The sequence below is a fragment of the Acomys russatus genome, chromosome 2 (assembly GCF_903995435.1).
Source record: "Acomys russatus chromosome 2, mAcoRus1.1, whole genome shotgun sequence".
In the NCBI taxonomy this organism is placed as follows: Eukaryota; Metazoa; Chordata; class Mammalia; order Rodentia; family Muridae; genus Acomys; species Acomys russatus.
In genome coordinates, this window is record NC_067138.1 from 76336760 (window position 1) to 76363802 (window position 27043).

Here is a 27043-nt window from a genome sequence, read left to right on the forward strand (position 1 = left end):
GGCTTCATCTTTTCTTGAGCACTCTTTCCCCCATGGGGTCGCACTGACTATGGGACAGTCATTTTATGCTCGGGCCCTTCCCCTGGAGGCAAGACCTGTGACACATGGGAAAGAGCTCACATCTAAGAGTCAGACAGGTCTAACTTCTGCCTCTCCTACTTATTAACTAGTGGGATATTTGACACATTTTTTTGCTTTGTTTCTTTGAGACAGGGTTTCTCTGTATAGCCTTGCCTGTCCTGGACATGCTTTGTCGATTATGCTGGCTTTGAACTCACATCAATCTGCCTGCTTCTGCCTCCTGAATGCTGGGGTTAAAGGCAAGCACCACCATGCTGACACATTATTTAACCTCCCACTTTCTTTACCCTCTAAAATAAGAATAGTAACAACTACTTGGCAAGGGATGGGAAAATATTTAATGGAATGAAGTATATAAAGCATCTAAATTATTGCTTATGCTATTATGTAGACTCAGGAAATGGTAGTTATCATTTTAATAATGGTATTTTACTCATGCCAGCCGTTTGCTTCTCCTTCTTCTTAGCCTACCCCTCTTTTCAAATTTGTAATGTTGTATCATGTAACTGCAGCATATAACTCATAGACAGAGGCAGCATAATATGGTGGCTAGGAGCTCATTCCTATAACCATCCAGCTTACCATTTATGGCCTCCACCACTAATTACAGCAAGGTAAGGAAAGTTACTGCACTTCTCTTGGTCTCTTGGTTATTTTTTTAATCAAATGAGATTAGATCCTGTATAGTTCTCAAGCTCTGGGTCATGACACTTTTGGCAGTCAAATGACTCTTTCACCTAAGGTGTCACCTAAGGCCATGAGAAAACCCAGACGTTACATTATGATTCATGACTGAAGCAAAGGTACAGTTATGTGTTGGCACATTTTTAAAATCTATTTGTATTTTGGGTTCCTTAAATCTCTTTCTGCCTTGTGCACTCTAAACCCTTCTAATACCCCCAACACAAGGTAGGAAAGAAAGAAGATTAGTGTGGAGAAGGGGCATAGTTTTCCTTAACTACTTCCTGCTGTTTAGGTTGTTTGGTTGCTTGGGGCAAGTCCAATCCTCTTTCAGGTTATCTCCGACTTTTTCTCATCACACTGCATCACCAGCCACCAGGAGCAGCAGGGTGTGTGGTAGGATTGCCAGCAGCTTTCTTCTTTCTCAGAGCCCTCAGTTTCTTTCTAGTTCTGGCTTTTATACCCACTGACAAATACCACCCCCCTGCACAAGGCAGATCGCAGCTGACAAACATCAACGTGCCCTCTCAGGAGGCAATTATCAGCTGTGGACAAACTGGAGCAGCCCCCAGATCCCATACCTGGAATTAAAACAAAAACATTTTTACATATAAACCAAAACTCTCATAACAGTTATGAAGTTACCTATAATTTATATTTGGAGGGTATCACAATATGAACTGTATTAAAATCTGCAGCTTTAGGAAAGTTCAGAACCACTCTTAGCTCTCTCATACAGTCATTTTTAAGCTTAAATAACCTTAGATGATACTGTCAAGAAGAGAATACAAATATGATTAAATGACAATTTTTCTTTATTATACAGACAAGTAAAAATTTAAATAACTAAAGTTAAATAATTAATATAGCAAGATTTGTGTGTTAGAAATTTATTTTGTATAATTCAGATGTCTTTTCTGGCTATTAGTCATTTACAAAATATATAGGTTTGACTACTAGTCATTTACGAAACATATAGATTACAAATATTTTCTTCCATTTTGTAAGTTATGTTTTTAATTTTACTGAACATTCCCTTTGCCCTGCAGAAAGTTTCCACATTAACATAATCCCACTTATATTTTTATTTCATTTATTGTGTTTTTGTGTACAATTTAAATACCTTCATTTTTAATTTGTTAACTATGTCTCAATAATACTAGTTTTCTCCTATTTCATACGTTATATTTTTAGTTTTACTGAATATTCTCTTTGCTTTCAGAAAGCTTTTAGTTTAATACATACCCACTTATGTTTTTGGTTTCATTGAGTGTGTGCACGTGTGTGTGCACATGTGCATGTATACAACTTAAATATCTTCTATTTTAATTTGTTAACTATGTCTCAATAAAGCTAATAAAATAAAGGACTTTTGAGACGGATGGTGACCTAGCCTTTGCTTTTAATCACCAGGTATTTGACTAACCCCCTAAATAAGAAATGCTTCCACTCCCTAGTCCTTCCTCACTGGTATTATCTCTCAGAATTATATAGGACAATTTGCTTTCCACTCTTATTCATTCCATGGTGGGATAATATCCATCTTACTCCTCTTCCTCTCTTTCTCCTTCTTTCTTCTTTCCTTCTTCTTCTTCTTCTTCTTCTTCTTCTTCTTCTTCTTCTTCTTCTTCTTCTTCTTCTTCTTCTCCTTCTTCCCTCATCTTCCCTTAGTGCATAAAAAATACATCAAAAATTAAAAATGCCATTGGTAATACAATTTGTGCAGGGTCACAGATTTAGAAGACATATGTTTAAAACCAAAATTCAGGCCCCATGTTAATGACATTGCCTCCTTGCTAGTGGCCATGGCCTGTGCTGGTAACTGGTGTGGGACATTGGGAAATGCACACACTCTATTATGTTAAGAAATTGGGCAGGGGAAAGGCTAACAATCGAGATATAATATGAATAAATTAATAAAATTTAAAAGAAAAAAAAGAAGAATTTGGATTGTGTTTATCTAAAGGGAAGCCATAGGACATTTCTTGAATGAAGGAGATCGCTGAATTTTCTGCTCATCTATCTGGTAAACTAGTTACAATTTGGAAACAAAATGTTCCTCACATGTTCATGTGCTCCCAAACTTCATGCCTTGTTGATAGTTATTGTGGGAGGTTGTGAGTAGTGAGTGGCTAAAGATCAGGTTTTCATGTTTATACTTAGCTCAACCTCTTTCCTTATATCTGCTTCTTGATTGCATACAGCTGAGCAAGCTCCTAGGCCTACACTGTGCCTCTGCCTCCATGCTTTTCTTATGGGTAGCCAAGTTAGGTCCAGGGTTCCTTCTGGTCAGGAATTTGTTATCACAAGAAGATAAATATTTAATACATTACCGTCTATCTATTATTTATTTATTTATCATCTATCTACAATCTTTCTTTCTAACTGTTCACTTATTTATTTTATGTAACATATTTATTAATCATCTATCAGCCATATACCAATCATCTATTTATATCAATCTAACTAACTATGCATCTATCTATGTCTATGGTGATTGGTTTCAATTATCAATTTGATATAGTGTATAATGACTAGGCAAAGGGAATCTTATTGATAGACCATCTAGATGAAAATTAACCTGTGAGCATCTTTATGGAGATTATCTCAATTAGACGAATTGAGATGGAAAGACATGCCCCAGTGTGGGTAGGGCCATTCCCTAGCTTGTATAAGCAAGTTGATCATGAACATACATGCATTAACTAATTGTTCTCTGCTCCTGACTATGGATATAGCATAACAAAGGGCTTCATATTTTTGCAACCGTGACTTGCCTGAAATAATGGGCTATAACTTGAAATTGGGAGCCAAATAAACCCTTCCTCCTTTACTTCAGTAAGAATATTTTATCACAGCAACAGTACATGAGATTAAAACACTATTTATGTATCTATTATCTACATCTTCCTTTCTATTAATTATTATACATAATGTCTAATATACCTATAAATGTATGCCTTATTATCTATCAATCTATCCATCCATCTATTTTTATTATTTATACTATTTAACATCTAACTACCAATTATCTATCTGTCTATCATCTGTCATAATTTATCCATCTGTCTTCCTAGAAAAACCTCCGCACAATGAATGCATAAACAGAGGACAAAATGAAGCAAGTGCCTATTTACTGTGCACTGCATAAGAACTATGATGAGTGGGTGCTGTAGGCACCAAGAAAAGCTCTCATGACTATCAAAATTGTACATTCTGCTCTACTAAGGTACCTTCCTGCCCACACCTATTTCTTCTAGACAAACACAAAATGTCAGGATTATAGTGAGCATTTATATAATGCTATATCTGTGCTGTTAGCAAGAAGCAATTGAAGAGAAATTTAATGACAAATAGAACAAAAAGGCAGAAAACAAACTTAAATTCTCTAATATTAGTCTCTCTTTCTCTCTCTCTCTCTGTACACACACACACACACACACACACACACACACACACACACACACACACACACTCCAGGAAAAATTCTACACCATGTTTTTATGTGGTAAAAATCAATAGTAGACAATGGAGGAAGACTGCCTATACTTTCCTAATGATATGAAGCATAAATTTGCTTGTATTGTTGTAATGGGCAAAGGTCAAAAAGTTTTATTTGATAGTATATTTTCTTCCTCTTTAGTTATTATTGTCACATGTGTACATACCTATAAATAAATAAATAAATACAACCATTTAATTAAATTTTGCCTTATATCTTGTTAGTGGATAACTAATTAAGGTGTTCACCTTTGTGCAAGACTAATTCTCTCTCTCTCTCTCTCTCTCTCTCTCTCTCTCTCTCTCTCTCTCTCTCTCTCTCTCTTTCTGTGTGTGTGTGTGTGTGTGTGTGTGTGTGTGTGTGTGTGTATGTGTCTGCAGTTGTTAAATACTTGTACCTCTTCACCCAGGAGTAGACATTATGAGAATTTTCCCATCCACATTGCCATGTGGACTCGCACTGTAATTGTTCAGGTCTTGTTTAAGCAACTGTATAGCTGAGATTTCATGGGTGCAGACTCTCATGTATAAAAGACACTATCTCAAGGCAAATTCTCCAGTCCACTAGTTCATATAATATTTCCACAGTCTTTACCATAATGTTCCCTGGGCCTAACATGTGGGAATTCTGATACAGATGTATCCGATGGGGCTGCACATCCCACAGTCAGTTGTTCTCTCACTTTGACGAGTGTAGCTTTTTTTAATGTAATACTTCTTCTGCTTAAAAAAACTGATAAAAGATGTGTCCTACATTTATCTGTTGGTATAAATATTTAGAATACAATCTTCTAACATTCTTTGTAGAAAAAGAGGAAAAGAATCTTAAAGCTCATAGGAAACTGCAAAGACCCAGGAGACCCAAAACATTCCTAAGAGGAAAAAAAGAAGGGAATTTACCATTTCAAATTGCGAGCTATCTTCCAGAGCTATAGTAATAAAAACCTCATGATACCAATACAAAAATAAACATAGATATTAAAACAAAATAGAAGAATCAAACTGGGCATGGTGGCGCACACCTTTAATCCTAGCACATGGGAGGCAGAGGCAGGTGGATCGCTGTGAGTTCGAGGTCAGCTCTAATTGTTAGGGATAGCCAAGGCTACACAGAAAAATCCTGTCTCAAAAAAAAAAAAAAAAAAAAAAAAAAAAAAAAAAAAAAAAGAAGAAGAAGAAGACCAAAACATGGGTACTCAAAACTAAACCCAAGAATGGAGTCAAAAATAAACACTAAAGAAAAAACAGCATCTTTAACAAAAGATGATTGGAAAATTATAACCATACATAGAAGAAAATTATACCTATATAGACATGTTGGACAAAAGTAAACTTCATGTTGATCATACACCCTAACATAATATCTGAAATACTGAAATTACTAGAAGAAATCACAAGTAATATTCAAGATGAAGGACTTAAGCTCACCATTCAAGACCTACAGAGTAAACTGACCTAGGGTCATGGGGGCTCATAGAGACTGAACCACCAACCAAAGAACATGAGTGGTGTGAAACTAGGCCTCCTATATATTTGTAGCAGATGTGCAGCTTGGTCATCATATGCTTCCCTAACAATTAGAGCTGAGGTTGTCACTGATTCTGTTGCCTCTCTTTGAATCCCCTTCGTCTACTTGGGCTACCTTGACTGTCTTCAGTGGGAAAGGATGATCCACTTAACATTGCTGTATTTGATGTGTCACATGGGTTGGTACACATGGGGTGCCTCCCCTTACCTGAAAAGAAGGAAAGGGGGCAGAAGGAGAAAGAGACATAAGAGCACAACTGGGAGGAGAGGAGAGGCCGAATTCATATCAGGCTATAAAGTAGTTAAATAAATAATTAATTTATTGGAAAAGAAAAAGAAAGAAAGAAAATACTGAAGACACAGGGTGTGAAAAAACAAAGGGCTTTATTTATAATATGTCACTTGGCCAGGACAGCACTTGATCAATAGGACCTCATAAAATTATAACAAACAAACAAACAAACAAACAAACAAACAAAAATCTTTAGAAATGAAGTGGAAGCTCCTGGTTTCTTTAAAAACTCAGTTGTGTCATGTGATTTTTTTGGAACCTGTCTTATAAAAAGGCATGTGATATTTTTCTGGAATACATCTTGTGAGAGGTCATGTGCTTTTCTGAAACCACACACATGAGGGGGCACATGATGTTTAGAAAAAATATAAATAGAGCCCCAGAGAGAGAAGATGATGCTTTTTGCATTGCTATGATGTGCAACATTTCACTGGTCTTCACTTCATTGAGACAGACATGCCAGAGAACTTCTGGTATTCCAACAATAAAGAGTGGAATCTCCCCAAAGAACTACTTCTAAACAGGTCCATCAGCCCCTTTTTCTATTAACCTCCTTTCCTATGTCTGGTCAGTGAGTTAGAAGGAAAGTAGCTTCTGTAAGACAAAGGATACTGTCAACAGAACAAAACGACAGCCTACAGACTTTGAGATCTTTACTAACTTTACATCTGGTGAAGGCCTAATATACGAAATATATAAAGAACGCAAGAAATTAAACACCACCAAAGCAAATTATCCAATCAAAAAATTGAATTCAAAGCTAAACAGAGAAATAGAGGAATATCAAATGGCTGAGAAACACTTAAAGAATGCTCAAAGTCCTTATCATCACATAAATTCTAATCAAAAGGACTCTGAGATTCTATCTTATAGCAATCAGAATGGCTAAGATCAAAAACTCCAGTGACAGCACATGCAGGCAAGGATATGGAGAAAGAGGAACCCTCCTCCATCCCTGGCAGGAGTGCAAACTTGTACAACCCTTTGTTAATCATTCTGGTGCTTTCTCACCTAATTGGAAATAAGTGCTATCTCAAGACCCAACTATACCATTCTTGGGCATATACCCAAAAGATGCTCCACCACACAACAAGGACATTTGCTCAAGTATGTTCATAGCAGCTTTATTCATAATAACTAGAATCTGGAAACAACGTAGATATCATTCAATTGAAGAATGGATAAACAAACTGTGGTATATTTATACAATGCAATGCTACACAGCTATTAAAAACAAGGTAATTTTGAAATTTGCAGGCAAATGGGTGAAACTAAAAATTATCATCCTGAGTGAGATAACACAGACACAGAAAGGCACACTTTGTATATACTCACTTATGAGTGGATATTAGCCCAACATGAATGGCTTCTGAGAGGCTCCACTCAGCAGGAGATCGGGACAAATGTTGAGACTCGCTGATAGACTCAAGGTGAAAGTGGTATATAAGAATGGGGAGGCAGATGGACGCATAAGCTCCAGGAGCCCAACAGGAAGACCATCAAAGCTGGCTGGCAGATCTAGACCCAGCGGGGCCTACACAGACTGCTGTACCAACCAAGGTCAATTCATTGAATAAACTTGGACCGCCTGTTCAGATCTAGCCAATGGACAGCTCATTCCCCACAGCTGTGTGGCGATCCGGAACCACCTCTGACAGGAACTCTGGTGCCCCCAATTGGACTACTTCCCCTTTGTTGGGAGGCCTGGTGGTTCTTAGAAAAAGGGGAAGCAGGCTATCAGGATGAGACCTGATAGGCTTTGATCATATGATTGGGGAGAAACTCCCCTCTTTCAGAGGTCTAGAGGAGGGCGAATAGGGTGAGAGAGGGAAGAAGGGAATGAAAACACACAAGTGAGAGGATAACAATTGGGATGTAATCCGAATAAATTATTTCTTAAAAGCACCCTAAATAAAGTAGGTTTTGAAAAATACAATCCTGCATACAACAAATGAAATTGTCAATTCCTTGAGAATGAAGAGAAAGTCCACAAAGTTTATCTTTTCCCTCTGTATATTATCTAGAGGGTTAACATCCAGAATTTATTTTTTAAAAAAAGAGTAAAAACAAAATAATACAATTAATAACAGACTATGAATCTAAATAGAAAGTTTTCAGGAAAAAAAAGCATGTGAGAATCATTTGAAAAAAAAAAAAGAGTTCAACATTCTTAGCAGTTAGGAAAATACAAATCAAAACTACTTTGTGACTGCATCTTACCCTGGTGAGAATGGCTAAGATGAAGAAAATAAAATCTGACAAACAATTGTGAGGAAAAGTAAATCCTCATTCACTGTTTATGGATTGCAAACTTGCACTGACATTGTAAGAACTGGTGTGGGGAATCTTCAGAACTCTTAAACCAGATGGACACTGTGATCTTGTTAATTCACTCCTTAGTACATGCCAAAGGATCAGCATTCTACTCCAGAGATACTTGGTTGTCATGTTCGTTGCCACTCTATTCACATTTGCTAAGAAAGAAAAACAATAGAAATGTGTTCAATTCATGAAAATGTGATACATATAGGCAATAAAAATCTAACTGACTGTAAAGAAAAATGTTGAATGAATTTTAATATTTAACATTTATTTATTATTAAAAATTAACAGTTACCCTTTAACCAGATTTATACTCAAATAACCACACAGAGACACTAGGATCTATTTAATTAGCCCAAAGTACAATGCTGTGCAATAATTACTCCATCCTAAACCTCCAAGTTAGTATAGTTTCCTCCCATTCAGATTTCTCACATTATACTTGCTTTTCCTCTCATCCTAGGTCTGGCTCATTCCTCCTGATGCTTCCAGGTCCCTGCCATATGCATCCTTCCTGTCCTTTCTGCTCTTTCTCCTTCCTTCACTGGACCATGATGTCCCACCCTATTCTCTGTACTGGTCAGCATTGGCTAGTTAGTTTTTATTTGAATTGCAGAGAATAAATAATGGCATGTTTATACAAACTTGAGACAGCAGATATTTAGAATAAACATCACATGCAATGTCCAGATTGAAACCAGATAGTGGAGTAGAAAAATCAGCGTTTGAATGAACAATGGTAAACTGTACCCAGTCCACAAGAACATTATGTCAACACAAAAATGGAAGCAGGTAGCCAAGAAGAGACTTGATACCTTATGAGAATATATAGGGGGAGGTGATCCCCCTCAGGAACAGTCATAGGGGAGGGGAATAATGGGAAAATGGGGGGGAGGAATGGGAGGATACAAGGGATGGGATAAACATTGAGATGTAACAAGAATAAATTAATAAAAAAAATTAAAAAAAAAAGAACTAGAAAGATAAATAAAGTCAGAAAACTAAGTGGAATCACAAATGCAATCCATAAAAAACATTGCTTGAGTTTGAAAAAAAAATGGAACTTGAAGGTAAATGGATTGAACTAGAGAATATAATACTGAGTGAGGTAGCCAGACTTATAAAGACAACAGTGTCATGTATGCTCCCTTATTTATTGTTCCTATCTCTGAATCTTTAGAGTACCTGAAGAAACTGAAAGGCAGGGGGAAAGGGGGACCATGGAGGAGGGTATGGGGAAAAGAGGCTCTAGAGTAGCTAATAGCAGGACATAGGCACTATAAAGAATGGAATGGAAAAATAGTGGAGGAGAAAGTTTACCTGGGTAATGGGGAGAGAGTGAGAACAATACAAAGAAAGATAAGTAGAAGAGGTATAAATAATACTAAAGATATTGAAATTTATGTAAGGGATCACATTGTTTTGTTTATATAAAAGCACAATTATATTCATATATAGTCTATTCAATAAAACTACTCTACTTTGAGTAATGATATCTGCCCTCATGAGCTATAGATTTTCTAAAATAATAATTAAAAACAGTACAACAAATGTGATATGGCCTTTTGTTTCATTGGTCAAGGGAGTTCAAGAGATCCCACAAAATTACTATAGTCTACTGCTCTTGTCCTTGGTTGAGTCCTAGAGATTTGAGGAAGCCCTGAAGACATTTCACACTTCAGACATAGGACTTGGAAGGATCAAATTGAAAGCCTCCTCCCTCAAAAATAGCTGTCACTATACTAGAAGTTACTATGCAAGCTGCAGAAGGAAGAAAGAAATCAATAGACCTACCCACAACTCTTGTGCCCAAGGCTTAGGGAACATCATGAGGAGGAAAAGAAAAGATTGCCAGAGTAAGGAAAATATTCTGAGACATCCTATGGCAGAAAGACTACACTTTTGAAATCTCAACGGCATGACTGACTAAACAAGACCTCTGGTATTTTCCATAACAGCTGACATCCCAATATGAATGAGGAAATTTCACAGGCTCCAACCCAAGATGAAGCGATAGAGACAATTAAAAGCAGTGAGACAGAAATTAGTATTCCATACGGTTATCAAACACTGAATTGTCAGGGCTACAGCAATGTAGTTATAGGCAACATTAAAAGGATTTATCAGATTGTGTTTTTATGTATATTCATTTGTATGTTTGCTTAAGATCAGTGGTTAAAGGAGCCACGGGCTTAAACATGGGACAGAGTGAGGTTGGGGTGGAGGGGTGGGATGGAGGGGTGGAAGAGAAGACAAGGATAGGAGAAATAATTTAATTATATTTTTATGAAATAAAATATAAAGTTAAAAAAAAATAGAACCAGTAATGTCTATTGAACTTACGGCCCACTCAATAGAAGGGAATTAATTTTTGATACTGTATTCTTATAGTGTATTTTGGTAACTAGACTTCCTCCCATCTTCCTCCACCTCTGATTCCTCCAAGACCCACTCCTGCTTCCATACTCACCAAAATTTGAATCACACTACCCTTACGTCACATGAAGAACAGTTTTGCTGTCCTTACTCTCTTGTTTGTGTGACCTTCCACTAGATCCCAGTGAACTTCTGCAGAGGCACACCTATTTCCCGACAGAGCAAACTGCTGCACAGACAAGCTGTCAGAAGATGCATAGAACCAACCCAATCCCAAGCCACACAGAACCTCATGGAGAGGGAAGGTGGACAGGAAATCCACCCCTAGCTATGGAGCTGTTGGCAATAGATAATTGCTGTAGGAGGGAGGGCTGGCATTGAAAGGACTCTGGACAGCTCCAGCAAGAAAAAAAGCATTATATTACATTCCTAAAGCAAGCAACCAAGGACTGTTTTCATATTTGGCCACTCCTCCCAAGATTGACTACCAAGGTTCAACTATCAAAGTATTGAACTCCAACATTCAAAAGCTCCCTTACCCCCCATTGGCTCACCTAATAAACATGCTCAATTAAATTTAAACACCTCAATTAAATTTCATACTGACACAGGATTTCTCCTTGCACTTTTATAAATTGCCATTTTCCTATGGGCAATGTCTGTCTCCTCTCTACCCAGAGGCAGCTTTCTTCCATTCTTGAACAAATACCCCTGCTCCCTCTCACTTGTTCCCTTCCTTTTATCTCTTGCCCTCTGTCTACTGTCTTTGTCTTTTATTCCCTGTCTTTTGTCCCTCTCAGACAAATAAATCTCCTCTGTGCTGAGAACTTGTTTTGGGGATTTCTGAGCCCATACCATTCCTTACAGTCACTCTTTAATCTCCTCTTTTAAAAATAATTGTTTGGATTTAGTTTGCTTAAATTTAAAGATATGTCTTAATGTCTTTAAGAGTGTGAATGTGTTTTGGGGTTTACACATATATGTTTTACCATATATGCATAGTCACTAGATTGTATTGGCAAAACAAGGCCTAAAATGTGTTCCATTTTATATCATTATGCACCATCCTTTGGAACACAGTAGGGATCCCTTAATGTTTCTCTCGTTCTCTATCAGTAATTGCTACTCCCCATTTAATCCTTTAATCCGACTCCCTAGATTTGGTTTTAGCTCTGCTCTTACTGATCTGTGATCATCCTTCTGCGAGCCATTGCTTATGTACATGTACTGCAACAGGACTGTGACTGTCCGATTCTCTCTGCATTCCACCAGACTTTCTTCCCAAACCATGAAGTAAAAGAAACCTCTTTTCATTCTACCTCCAAATTCAGTGATACTCCATATTTTAAAGAATTAAAAGTGAGCTCACTAATGCTGGGATAGCATGACCTAGTGTCAACTGATTCACTTCATATATAGTTCATAGCTACAAAAAGGTAGTTATGTAGCCACTATAGACATTTAAATACTGTCTATTATCTGCAAAATGGCATCTGCACCCTTTCCCTTGTTATATATTGTTTCACATTCCTTCTGGAAAGATTTCCACAATATTCTTCTCTCTCTCTCTCTCTCTCTCTCTCTCTCTCTCTCTCTCTCTCTCTCTCTCTCTCTCTCTCTCTCTCTCTCTCTCTCTCTCTCTCTCTCTCTCTCTCTCTCTCTCTTTCTTCATTTCTTCTTTCCTTCCTTTCCTTTTTAACTACCAAACTGGTTTATTTGAAAAGATAATCTTTATCTCTTGCAGAGAACATTTATTACTCCATCCTTACTATTCTTGATTCAAATGGATATAGCTACTATTACATGGATTGCATAGAAATATAACTTTCTTTTCATTGTAAAGTAATATCTTCAGCTTGTAAAATCTTCAGCAAATATAGATAAACAGAATGGAAAAAATTAAATCATCCATAATTTTGTCACTTAGTTATAACTATTGTTAACATTTGGCAGACTACACAGCTAGTCTATTCTCTGAACATATCTGTTTATTTTTCAAAAATATAATAATACTATTAGCATTGTTTTTAAGGCCATTTTTGAAATGGAAGGGTACATTGTAAAATTATATTCTAGTTTTAAAATTATCTTTTTAATATTATTGTCAATGCTGAAAAGCATTTCCTAAGATGAATGGGACAATTTCCTATTATTTGAATTACAGTTATATCCAAATTTTCACATTACAAATGGGAAGGCAATTATTTTCTTTGTAGCCAAACTCTCAGGTATGATTGTAGTTATTTCTCTTTGATAAATCTTGACAGAAGTAATTTCTGAATCAATGAGGATTCACTTGTTTATGAGTTTCAATGCATATTTCTAAATTTTATTCCAGAAAAGTCCTATTTACACACTCAAACAAAGTGTGTCCATTTTCTGAAAAGGTTAATATAAATATATGCTATTTCTTAGGCTATTCAATAAATCTGTTTTGACCTAGTATGATTGCTCTTTAAAATATAAAATGATTTTATTAGAATAGTCAACCTATAAGTACTGTTGCAGGAAGAAATGTGCATGCATGGACATATTTATTCTCTGACTTCTATTACTGAGTCCTTGGATTTTATTATTTTTGAATCAGTTTGTATATTTTAATAATGGCTCAAATGAGAGATAATATTATCATTTGCCCAAACTTTTACCTACTTTTGCCTTTCAGACTCTGGATCTAGTAGTGATTTATGAAAACTGTATCTAAACATCCTTAATCTGAAATGATACCAGTATTATGTATTGATTAACAATCTCTTCAGATCAGTTTATGAAGATTCAAAGTAATGAACCAGCCTTCTCTTTGTTCGTTATTTAAAAAAATGTGAGTTTATATCAATATTGTTCTTGTTCATACTATTTTAACTTTAATAGTACCATTTACTCATTGTAGTCAATATACATATTTTTCAAAATAGAGTGCTCAATATTCTTGTAAAAGTGTGTCTTTTATTCTTCCAAATGTATGTATGAATTAGACAGAATTGTTATAGAAATATTTTCGCTTAGCAAAGTAACTGTGGGAGATAGTGTCTATTATGTAGAGCAAGGATTCTCAACTTTCCTTACGTAGGGACCTTTTACTACAGTTCCTTATACTGTGGTGATCCTCAACCATAAAATTATTTTTGTTGACTCCATTATTATAATTGTACTACTGCTGTGAATCATAAAGTAAATAACTGATGTGCAGGATAACTGACATGTGACCACTACGAAATGATCAGACGTTCAGCCCTCAAAGGATCATAATGTAAGTCATAATGTAAATCATAACGGAAATAACTGATGTGCAGGATAACTGACATGTGACCACTATGAAATGATCAGACGTTCAACCCTCAAAGGATCGTGACCTAAAGATTGAGAACTACTGCTCTAGAGGCACTGAGATTAAAAGTCAAGCTGGCCTGAAACCATAACTGAAGTACCAAGTCCATGTATACTTTTCTCTGTATTTTCACTTTCAAACGTGTTTACACCTATATGAAGATGTTTTATTCTTAGAGCCAAAACATTTAATATCTTTTACTTTATAAATATAAATAGCTTTTGAGTTTAACCCTTTATTGAAGCCTATCACACTATGTCTAGAAAGTATGTTACATGAACACCCATATAGCTTACACGCAGAGCAGTAAATTTGCCAGGATGCTAGGATGCCACTGAGTCTTCAACTCTCAATGTTCCAACAGATCAGATCTATAAAACAAGACATAGATTCACAATTATACTTTTGAATTATTTTTTATACATCATTTTGGATGCTTACAACATATTTAAAATTAAAAAACTCTATTCAAATGTGTTGCCATATTTTTATTTGTTATATATTTCTTGTAGTTTTAGGTTTGAACTTAGGGTCCCATGCATTCTAAGCAAGTGTTCTACTGCTGAGTTACAGCCTGGTCCTAGATGGTGTTTAGAGTAGGTAGAGATTTCTAAGAATTCTTTACATATTTTCAGTAATGGAACTTGTCAGATAAAATGCATACGGATGTATGCAGACTATTTTCCTGTATTTCAACTTTCTGTAGTCTTGAATAGTGAACATTGAAGTCAGGACATAAGTTTATGAGGAAAGTGCTATACACTAAAATAAAATCCCTAGCTTTTATTATCATCTCCTTTTATTCTAATTAATTAAATATTAAATTAGCATGAGAGTATAGCATTATCAATGGGCTTTTGGTAGTTTCCCTTTCCAGTCTCAATAGGATGCCAAGGCTTTGATGCAGCCCTGTCCAACTGAAAATTGTGCTCCTCCTGCCTCAGCAGGTCTGTGCCACAACCACAGGTCAACTTTTTCTTTTGAAAGAAAAATTCACTTTTTGTGAAGTTGAATACTCTTTATCCCACATACTAAGATGTGAGTGTGTGTGTGTGTGTGTGTGTGTGTGTGTGTGTGTGTGAATGTCTTTGACTTAACATTTCATATAATTTGTTTTTAAGTTCATATACACTGTATATGATTCATTTTCATATTATTACTTTATCATGACTCCAATAAATTACTGGTTAAGGCTCATAATTTTCCAAAGAGATGTACAGCTCTTTGAGCATTACTTATTGAAAGTAATCTCTTCATTGAATTATCTTGGCTATCTTCTCTAAGACAAATTAAACATATATATGTCAGACTAATTTTTTTCAGACAGGGTCTTACTATGTAGATATGGCTGGCCTAGAACTCATTATGTAGACCAGTCTGGCCTTAAACTCACAGAGATATGCCTGCCTTTGATGCCCCCAAGAGCTAGGAATGAACATGTGTTACCATTAGGACTATTACTTACCCATTTTTCTTGTTCATTGCCCTATAATTCAGTACTCTGTCAATGATACATTTTTTTATTTCTTGAGTCTATATAGTTATGCCTTGAAATTAACACAGTATATTAACAACTTGGTTCTTTATTTTCAAAATTATTCCATTTTAGGTTCTTTTCATTTCCACATAAACCTAAAAATCAGCTTATTCATTTTGATTTTTAAAATGACTATAGAAGACATCATACTGAGTGAGGCAACTCAGACCCAGGAAGACATATATAGTATATACTCACTTATAAGTAGATATTAGCCAGGAATTACAGGGTAACCATAACACAATCCACAGGCCAAAAGAAGCTAAGTAACAAAGAGGGAGCAAGGGAGAAAGCTTGCATCCCACTCAGAAGGGGAAATAAAACAGATACTGGATGCAGAAGAAGAGAAGAAACTGTGTCATATAGGCAGAGAGAGGGGAATGAGGGTGGAGACAGGTGCAGGAAAGAGTGGGTGTGAGGTAGTCGGCCTGGGAGAGACATGGGAAGCCAATGAGCAGTGATCTCTGGGACAAACTGGAAATTTGCAACAGAGTAGACTCCTAATAAGGATATAGGATGAGTCTAGCTGATATGGACACAGTTGCCTGCTATTGGATCATTTTCCTCCAAGATAATCAGTCTTTTCTGGCACCAGTGGAAGAGGAAGAGCTTATTCTTGATGTGATATGAAGTGGTGGGGTTGATGGAGGAGTGGGGGGAGGTCCTTTCAATGGTAAGAGGAGGGGAGAATGGGGAGATAGAGGAGGAGGGTCAAACTGGGAGGAGAAGAGGCAGGGTGCTGCCATCAGTATGTAAAATCAATCAGTAAATTAATTAATTAAAAAGAAAAAATAAAATGGCCGTAAAATTGGAATATAGGACAATAACAGAGTTCTTTCTATCATACATCATGTCCTGGATATGATTCCTAACTATACCACACACACACACACACACACACAGATACACTCACTCACATTCACACACGCACGCATGCACACACTCACACACACACGCACACATACACACACACTCACACAAACACACTCACACAAGCACACACACACACACACACACGCATGCACACATTAAACACATACAATACGAAATGACTGCTGGAATATAGGCTGAGATAAGAGCAAACCTGAAGATCAATACAAGAATAATATTTAATCCCTGAAATGATACCTGTCTTTTTTATTTTATTTTAAGTTGTTTTCATTTTATATTCATGTTGTGCTGCTTGTCTGTATGTGTACCACATGTGTTACATTACCAGCAGAAGGTAGAAGAAAACGTCACTTCCCCTAGAACTAGAGTAATTGGCAGTGATGACACATGCAGTGTGGGTCCTGTAAATTGATGCCAATATCTCTGCAAATGCATAAGTGCAATAATTTCTGATCCATCCTTTTTTAATTTTTTTATTAATTTATTCTTGTTACATCTCAATGTTTATCCCATCCCTTGTATCCTCCCATTCCTCCCTCTCCCCCATTTTCCTATTATTCCCCTCCCCTATGACTGTTCCTGAGGGGGATTACCTCCCCCTGTATATGCTCATAGGGTATCAAGTCTCTTCTTGGCAACCTGCTGTCCTTCCTTTGAGTGCCACCAGGTCTCCCCCTCCAGGGGACATGGTCAAATGTGAGGCACCAGACAAGGACAATACAGGCTGTAAACTTTAAGCCCCTACCCAGATCTAGCCAACGGTCAGAACATTCTCCACAGTTGAGTGGAGAGTGGGATATGATCCATCTTTTGAGCTCTCTTTATTTATTTATATTTCCTCTGTAGTGTTTAAGCATTTTTATCTGCAGCTTTTATATATTTTTGTTAGGTTTATTTTCAACTGCCTTATGTGTTATAATAATACAATATTAGTATTATTTTCACAAGCTAATGTAATTATCCATATTCTAATAATCTTAGAAAATATATTAGAGCTATATATTAGAAAATTTATATAAACACACACACAAGCATATTGATTATCTGAAAAAATAAAGGATATCTGTTACTTCTCTTTTAATAAGAATATTTTTCATGGTCTTTATTTAGCTTTCTTTACAGCCTAGGACTTCCAATATTGAAATTAGAGAGGCTCATTTTCACTTCCTTAACATCTCTGAAACATTCCTTAGGCACTTGAAAAAGACCTCATGTAACAACAACAAAATAAAATAAAAACAAACAAGACAAAAGAAAAAGCCACAAACACTCAGCTTCCCTACTGGGTCTTATGAAATTGCTCCTTCATGAGCAAAGGGAACAACTGGAGAACTGATTCAGAAATTCTCCACAGTCCTTGAGAACTCCATCACAAGAATATATGCACAAATATTGAAAGTTTGTGAGCGATCTGCCTTTTATGCAGGGCTTATAGCTCATTTAGTGAAGCACTGTCTTAGCATGTGCAAAGTTCTGGTTTTATTTTGAACACCACAATACCCAGGTGTGGTGAAGTGCATCCTTAATCCCTGCATTTGGGAAGTAGAGGCAGGCTGATTAAGTACATGATTAGTCTTAGGGCAGACATCTCGATACTTTAACTTTACCATTCTGTGTAACAAACTGCTCTGCATTCTTCAGATCTGATGATGGTAACAACTGTAATATTTTTCCCCTAGGAACAACCTCTCACTTTTTTAGATCCTGTTTACTTCAGTCTATGTTTCTTTGAGGAGACCATTTCTGGCTTTTTTTTTTTTTTAATTTTTATTAATTTATTCTTGTTACATCTCAATGGTTATCCCATCCCTTGTATCCTCCCATTTTTCCCTCCCTCTCATTTTCCCCTTATTCCTCTCCCCTATGACTGTTCCTGAAGGGGATTACCTCCCCCTGTATATGCTCATAGGGTATCAAGTCTCTTCTTGGTAGCCTGCTATTCTTCCTCTGAATGCCACCAGGTCTCCCCATCTAGAGAAGCATGGGAGAATAGCAAAGTAGAAGGATCCAGAGGGTCCTAGAAACCTACAAGTAGAACATTATGATAGGCAGATTTAGGCCCAGGGTTCTCGCTCAAACTAAACCCCTACCCAGATCTAGCCAATGGGCAGAACGTTCTCCACAGTTGAGTGGAGAGTGAGATATGACTTTCTCACGTACTCTGGTGCCTCATATTTGACTGTTTCTGGCTTTTTATGATAGGTCAGATGGGATAGTTTCCGTACACATCTTAACTAGAAGTGAAGACAACATAAATTTTCTTAATATTTTTGAACTGTTTTATCTTTTATTAACTTTCACTCTTGCTACTCCCTTTTTTCTTTTTTATTATTATTTAATTAATTTATTCAGATTACATTTCAATTGTTTTCCCCTCACTTGTATCCATCCATTCTTCCCTCCTTCACGCTTTCACCCTATTCTCCTCCCCTAGGTCTGTGACCAAGGAGAACATCCTCCCCCACTATATGGTAATAGGCTATCAATCAAGTCTCACCTTAATAACCTGCTTATCCTTTCTCTGAGTGAAACCAGGCCTCCCCACCTCCAGGAAGTAGTAAAATATGGTGCACCAGAGTTCTTGTCTGTGTCAGTCCCCACTCTACATAACTGTGGGGAATGTCCTGTCCATTGGCTAGATCAATGTTTACTGCATGTATTGTCCTTGGTTGGTGCAGTAGTTTGAGCAGAACCCCCTGGGTCCAGATCCACCCACCATGATGTTCTACTTGTAGGTTTCTAGGACCCTCTGGGTCCTTCCAATCAGCTTTTCTTTTTTTTTCTGAAATCAAGTGGTAACTTTTAGATAACGGAATTTTGGTTATAGTACTTGTCTATGACAAATGGGGACTCCAGGGTGAGTTCATTTTGGAGACCCACTGTGACTCCTTTGGTCACAATTTCAGGACTAATCAACTCATCTCAAATATGTTACTATTACTATTGCGATTCCTTCCTTGAAGCATGATTGTTTAATTTTTTAGAAATACACATTATTTTCTAAATATACCAAGATATTTATTCTGAGCTGTAAATCCACTGAGTTAGGACTATGCTGTCAATAGTCTCTCATCTTCATGATCTCTCCAGGCTTACCTCCTGAACTGTAGGGCAGTCTCTCTGGTTAACTTTGATATGCCTTAGAGAAGAATGTGAGAAAAGTGGCATCTGTTTGTGTATGGAATGAGATGTGATCAAGTGAAAATTAGTTGAAAGTTATTAATTATGTTATCCAGATATTCTGAATAACGCTGCTAAGTTGTGTACTTTTCACAGTCCTTATTGACTCTTCCGAGAAATTCTTTCAGTTCAACTTTTTTATCTACTTACCCAAATTTTGTTATGTACGTATGGGCATACAAACTTAAAATTACTGTTTCCCATGCTACCAATGCCACTCTTTTCCAAATGATTCTTTTTTTTGTTGTTTTTGTATTATTCATCTTCTTTTTATTTTTGTTTTTAAGTGAACTAAGTGGAGACAGGACCCAGGTCTTCACTCGTATAAGGCCTGTGTTCTATCTTTGAGTTATATTCTCAGCTCTCATCTTTCTTTATTTGCATTTTAAATTTACAGATGGATTTTACTACATTTTTTGCATTCAAATTAAAAATTATAATAAATGTATTTAAAATGCCATAATGTACCTTGAGTAATATTTAATTATCTTAGTTAAAATAAGCAAGTCTTTACTGTTCTCATTCTTTGGAGTTCATAAACCAATAACATCTGTTAATTATATCTGCCCATCACTCACTCTTTTCAATTTTCCCTAGGAATCTCCAACATATTTTCCTATCAACTTCATATTTTCTAAGAAATTGTTTATTTTTAATCCATGAGTAAAATTAGGGCTTCTCTTATGCATATGAATATGGGGTCATCTACAGCGATGTGGAGAGTATACCAATGGTCATACAATATTTTCCCATATACAGTAACAACTGCCATGCTGGATTATTTATTGGATTGATCTTGCACAGATTTTATACTAATTATTAATGAATTAAAAACATCCATGTCATAGAGCCTACCATAACTGTTTTCTAAGAGGCTTCATCCAGCAGTGGGAGATGAAAACAGAAGCAGACACACACACAAGCAAACAATCAACATAGCTCCTGGAGTCCTGTGGAAGAGTAGCAGAAGTATTGAGGGAGCCAGAGGAAACAAGGATGTCACAAGAAGACCTACGGAGTAATATAACCTAGGCCCATAGAAGCTCACAGAAACCGAATCACCAATCAAAAGCATTCATGAGGTAGATTTAGGACCCCTATGTATGTACAGCAGATGTGCAGCTTATTTTTCCTGTGGGTCCCCTAGCAATTGGAGCAGGGGACATCTCAGATTCCATTGCCTGGCTTTGGATCACTTTCCCACATCTAGGTTCCTTTCTGTGGCCTCAATTGGAGAGGATGCACTTAGTCCTGCTATGGTTTTATATGTCAGGAAGGGTTGAAACCAATGGGTGTGGGGGCTCCTTCTCTGAGGATAAAAGGTAGAGGAATAAGAGACAGGATCATGAAGGTAGAACTGAGAAAGGAGGAGAGAGGGACTATATTCAGGTTGTCGATTTATTACATAAGTTAATTAAAAAACCCAGCCATATCATACCCAGAGAAAAGTAATTTACAATTCTTCTCCCTGTGCACTAGCTTTCACATTCTTTTTTTCCCTGTTCTGTGATATTCCTTAAGCTTTGGAGCACTGGTGGCAACATGTTCTACCTAATGCTGAGCATTCACAGTTACTTTTTCTCATCATTTTGAACCGTAGTGAGTTGCAGAGAAAACCATATGTGAGTATAATGAAAAGTTTGTCTGATCAAGGATGAGTTCTGCACAAGTTTGTGAGTATAAACATCAAAAGGTTCTCCTCCTGAAATTTCTAATCATGGGATTTGATCATTTTTTTCAATACAAGGCACGACTTCCTCAAATAAAATGAAAAGGTGGTTGCTGCATAAATAGCCTTACCACTATAGCATCAGAGAGTACCACTTAACTGAATGCTCAGCATTTTAAAGAGCCATACTGGATAAGACCACATGTTTTTTTCATGCTCAGTAGGCTACACAGCTCGTTCTAGCACCATAAAAGCTAGCTAGAAGGCAGATAGTTTCTTAGTAAGATCCAGATTCATTTACTTTTATGACTTTCAACAAAATGTGTGATGTCTTTTGCAGTTGAATCTTACCATCTAGGTACGATGAGTAACGAAGAACAATATCAAAAGTTTCTATGGTTTGGGTAACAGGTAACCTATACCTGGCAGTAAGATCCTCCTTCAAAAACCTATGTTTTCTGGAATCAGCATTGTTAATTAATGTGGGGTAATTCTATCCAAACACCATCTTAAAAATAGTTTTGACTTATAAAGTAGTGATGTATGTATCATAAAGCTTCTTCATATGTATTTAGTTTTGCTTATCCTTTATCTTCTCTTTCCTCCACTTCCATTTTCTTCCTTGCTTAACCTTTAGTTCTCAGTATTATCCCTTATCCTTTCACACATGTCCTAATGTCTCTTATTATTATATACATTTGCTTGAATTGAAAAATCCTAGGTTCCTAAGTAGCTCCATTATGCACACTTCACTTTTGGTTAAGCCTTCCTCTGGTTCTTTATTTCTTCATCTTCATTGCTCCACTAACTTTTTGAACTACATTGTCAGGATTTCCAATTAATTTAATTTATTTTTAATAAATCATAAAGAGTTATTTTAAGATAATTCTTTGTTATGTCTATAGCATTAATTTCATGCATGTGCTTATTTGTTGACATTTAAATAATTAAATATTCCTTGAATGTTTGATATTGTAGGATATAGAGCATCTTCAGAGTTTTTTAGAGTGGATCAATATTTTGATTGTATAACTTTAATACTGAGAATGCTACTTTGCATAAATACACAGTATAAACTATTTATAGCCATTGCAAAAATTATAAGAAACTGTCATAATCTCATGTTAAAATTTATTTAACATTTTCCTTAATGAAATTCATGTCAGCAACTCAAATGATAACATAAGCCAACAATAAGCAAAATTTCCATTCTTGTTTTTACCCTTTCCATTCTCAATGTTTATCTCTTGCTGTTTTCTGGTGTCTTTCTGCCTACTTACATTCTATCCACACTTATTATTTGCAAATATTCTTCTCAATAAATCTCTGTAAGATAAAACTAGGCTGGACTACTGAAAGTAACATAAAAGAGTATGAAATACTTACTAGGTTTACTGTTCCGTTTTGGATGTATGCTAATTACAATGCTCTTATGTATGAGAAAACAAAAAGAGTCATTATCTGTCATAAATATTCTTTTTCCTAACATATTTCCTTTAGTTTATATTCTACTTTTGTTTAATAGAAATTATTTCTTTCACTTTTTCTTTTTTTCTTTAAATAATTTATTCAGATAACATGCCAATTGTTATCCCCTCACTTGTCTCTTCCTATCCCCTTCCTTCTTTTACCCTATTCCCCTCACCTAGACCAGTAACAGAATGGTACCTCCTCCCCACCATGTGATCACAGTTTATCAAGTCTATCTGAATAACCTGCTTCCCCTTCCTCTGAATGCCACCAGGCCTCCCCACCAAGGGGACAAGGTCAAATAGGAGACATCAGAGTTTATGTGAGAGTCAGTCCCCACTCTCCATACAACTGTGGAGAATGCACAGTCTATTGGCTAGATCTGAATAGAGGGTCTAGGTTTATTACAAGCATTGACCTTGATTGGAACAGCAGTTTGTGCAGGCTTCCCTGAGACCAGATTAGCCAGCCTGATGGTCTTCTTGTAGGGTTCCTCGACCCTCTGGGTCCTTCTATCTCCACATTCTCCCATACCACTCTTATGTGGAGTGCCAATAGCAAATCCCAGCATCTGTCCCAATCCCCTCCAGAGGGAAGACTCTCAGAGGACATCCATCTTGGGTTAGTATCCAAATATAAATGAGTATACCATGTGTATCTTTGTGGGTCTGGGTTAACTCACTCAGGATGATCATTTCTAGTTCCATCCATTTGCCTGCAAATTTCAAGATTTCCTTGTTTTTAATAGCTGAGTAGTATTGCATAGTGGAAGTGTACCACAGTTTCTTTATCAGAAAATGTTCTAATACCATTGTTTTCTAGCATTTTGAATATCCCACTCACTGTCTCCTGCTTTTCATTGTTTTTATTTAATTCAGCCATTGATCATACAATTGTGTCCCTGTATGAAATGTGTTGGTTTTATTGTACTTCTTGAATTTTTTTGTATTGCACTTACAAATACATGGGTATACATGCACAAAAACACATATATGAAATTTTACTATGATTATGTGTGTGAATGATTGTACATATTTTCAGATGTATTAGGCTTTTGTAAATCTTGTTTTTACAAAAAAAATTTAAGAAAATCACTGCTCTATCCTATCTTCTCATATTGAGAATTATAGAACTACCCAATAATGACTGTAGTTCTGAGGCTTTTCATAGCCTTCTTCAAACTTTGTTCTCTCTGCTAATTTATATTAGAAAGTTTCAATTGCTCTACATTTGAGTTCATGAATCTTCTTTTTATCTTTCCTGTTAGATCTAAAGTTTGTTTTGCCCTACAAGCCATTTTTAAAATTTCACTCTTTTATATTTTATTCTTATTAGAATTTTTCATAGTTTCTGTTTGTTTAAAATATCCTATTTATGAGTTTAATAATATCATCAGTAAAAATTGGTATTCTTTATAAATTTGAGTGGATTTGGAAACACATACATCACATAAACTCTGGGCATATCAATGAGGTTGTTACCAAAGAGGGTTAAATAAACAGGAAACACTGACCATGGATTGGTATCTGTGAGACTGAATAAAAATAGAACCACAGGTTTGATATGCCCTGTTTGCTGCTTCCTGATCTCCCCAGATATAAGGAAGCTCAGCTGTGTGCTTTAGCTATCATAAACTCTCATTCCTTCCCAAACAGGATGGCTGGTACCTTCCAAATCCAGAGCCAGGATCAATCCTATTAAAGTTATTTCCAGTTTTCAGTTACTCTCTTAACCTGGCTACCACACAAATAATTAAGACTCTATTACATTATTTGTTTAATAAGCTTCACAGCACACTAAGTGAACAGTTATTACTCCATTCTTTTTTTTTTTTTAAGATTTATTTATTTATTACATATACAGTATTTTGCCTGCATGTACTCCTGCCGCCCAGAAGATGGCACCAGATCTCATTGAAGATGGTTGTGAGCCACAATGTAGTTGCTGGGAATTGAGCTCAGGTCATTTGGAAGAACAGACAGTGCTCTTAACCTCTGAGCCATCTCTCCAGCCCTATTACTCCATTCTTTTTTTTTTTTTTTTTTTTTTTTTTCTTTCTTTTTTCTTTTTTTTTATTAATTTATTCTTGTTACATCTCAATGTAACAATGAGTGCCACCAGGTCTCCCCCTCCAGGGGACATGGTCAAATGTGAGGCACCACTCAACTGTGGAGAATATTCTGACCATTGGCTAGATCTGGGAAGGGGTTTAAAGTTTACCTCCTGTATTGTCCTTGGCTGGGGCCTTAGTTTGAGCAGGACCCCTGGGCCCAAATCTGACTATCATATTGTTCTACTTGTAGATTTCTAGGACCCTTTGTATCCTTTTATTTTGCTATTCTCCCATGTGTCTCTCATTTAGAGTCCCAATAGGATGCCTTCCCCTCTATTACTCCATTCTTAACCCTCTAAACTTACCTGGCTTCTTCCAAGTGGAAATTGCAGAGATACTCACATGTCTTAGCTTTTTTGCTCCCTAACCTTCTGCCTATAGCTGAATCCCCTACTCAGTCCTCTAACTCTTTCTTTCCTCTAAGGCAGGAAATTCAGTCCCATTCTTTCTCCTGTTCTGCAATTGTCTGTAAGCTGCTTTATTGGCATATTAAAGGACAATTGAGGAGCAGCATTTACATAACACTAAGATAGGAGATTCTCAGAACAAGGATTGCAAACAAACATGGTAGGGAAACAGAAATCAGCATTTGAATCACAAAATAACCTTCAAAATGCTGCTTTCCTAAGGTTAATTTTTTTTTTCAGGTATTTTTGTCACATATACCACCACATCTTCTATTTTTTGTTGTTTGTTTTAATTTATTTTTTAAAAAGTCTTTGAAAGAAGTGTTTCAATGTCTGTATCTACAAAATACAGCAAATGAACACTTGGAGCCAATATTTAACAGTTACGGCTTGCTTTTTATTTATTTTCCATTTAAGTCATAAATTATGAGGCTTTTTTATGTTTGCAATTTTTGGTTGAAAATTAAACTATGACCTGCTACTGATTCTGGAATCTCTTCTGTTTTTCTAAGTACAGTCAACATTATCTTCTCATGAGGGTTTAGCTGCCAGAGTGCCAGCCCCAGCAATGGGATTCAAAACCCAAATTAATCTTGGACCAAGAGGTGCAGCTCAGACACTCTGGCACTGAGTCAACCCAGGCCACTTTTACTTATACATCTATTCTTTTTCAAAGCTAAAAAGGTTTACATTCATTTTCTCATTTTCCCATGTAGTTTGTTTTAAGAACTTCCTATATTTAACAATAATGTTCACAGTGTGCTTTTTCCCTTCTTTCTCCTCAATCTATGTGGTTTGGTACTAAACCATGAATTATATCAAGAAGAAGGAAAATAGCTTTAGAAAGCAGTTAATATCTAATCCAGCACACTGGCACATAATTAAATGACCATGGTTGGCAGCAATTGCAGTTACAGTATTGAGAAGTGCTAGACTACATATGCCTCAAAATTATTATTTAATTATTGATACCTACTGTCTCCTTAAATCCTAGTCAGGAGATCTAAGACGTCTAATACCCAGGACTCTTGGCAAATTAGTAACCTGAGTGAATTTCTCATCTTTGATTGGATCAACTCTGAATGTTCTTATTAAGGCTTAGAAACAAAAATCCAGCAAGACCTTCCTAGCCATTTGATAATCATCTAGCTGTTATTTGGAACAGGTTGTTGTCACAATCAAGTTTTCATTGGGAGAGAACATCCAGACATTAGTTGATGTACCTAGACAAGGCCCTTGTGTTAACTCAACTACATTATGGTTATGACAAAAGATCTGGCCCATTACCACAATCCTCAGAGAGAAACAACAATGAAACACAGTTCAAACTTTCTTTTTCTGATTCTGAAGAAACATCAAAGTGAAAATAAAAGCTTCTATTATCAAACCCAAAAAAATGCAAGCACAGGGCAAAATCAAACCAAGTCTTCCCTTGGGATAGGCCAGGAGATTCTGTTTGAATATCTCCAAAGGTCCTTGAATGTGGAGACCCAACTCCTCAGCCATAAGGAAAGATATCTGTATTACACTCATTCACCTTTTCCAGAAGAGGCTTGGCTACCTTGTCTTGCAGTGTTAATAACTGTCACTCTATAATATATGTAATTTAGTTGTTAACCAAATTTGAAGTTACAGAATAAGATGGCTATTCTTGGCTTTCAACTTAGG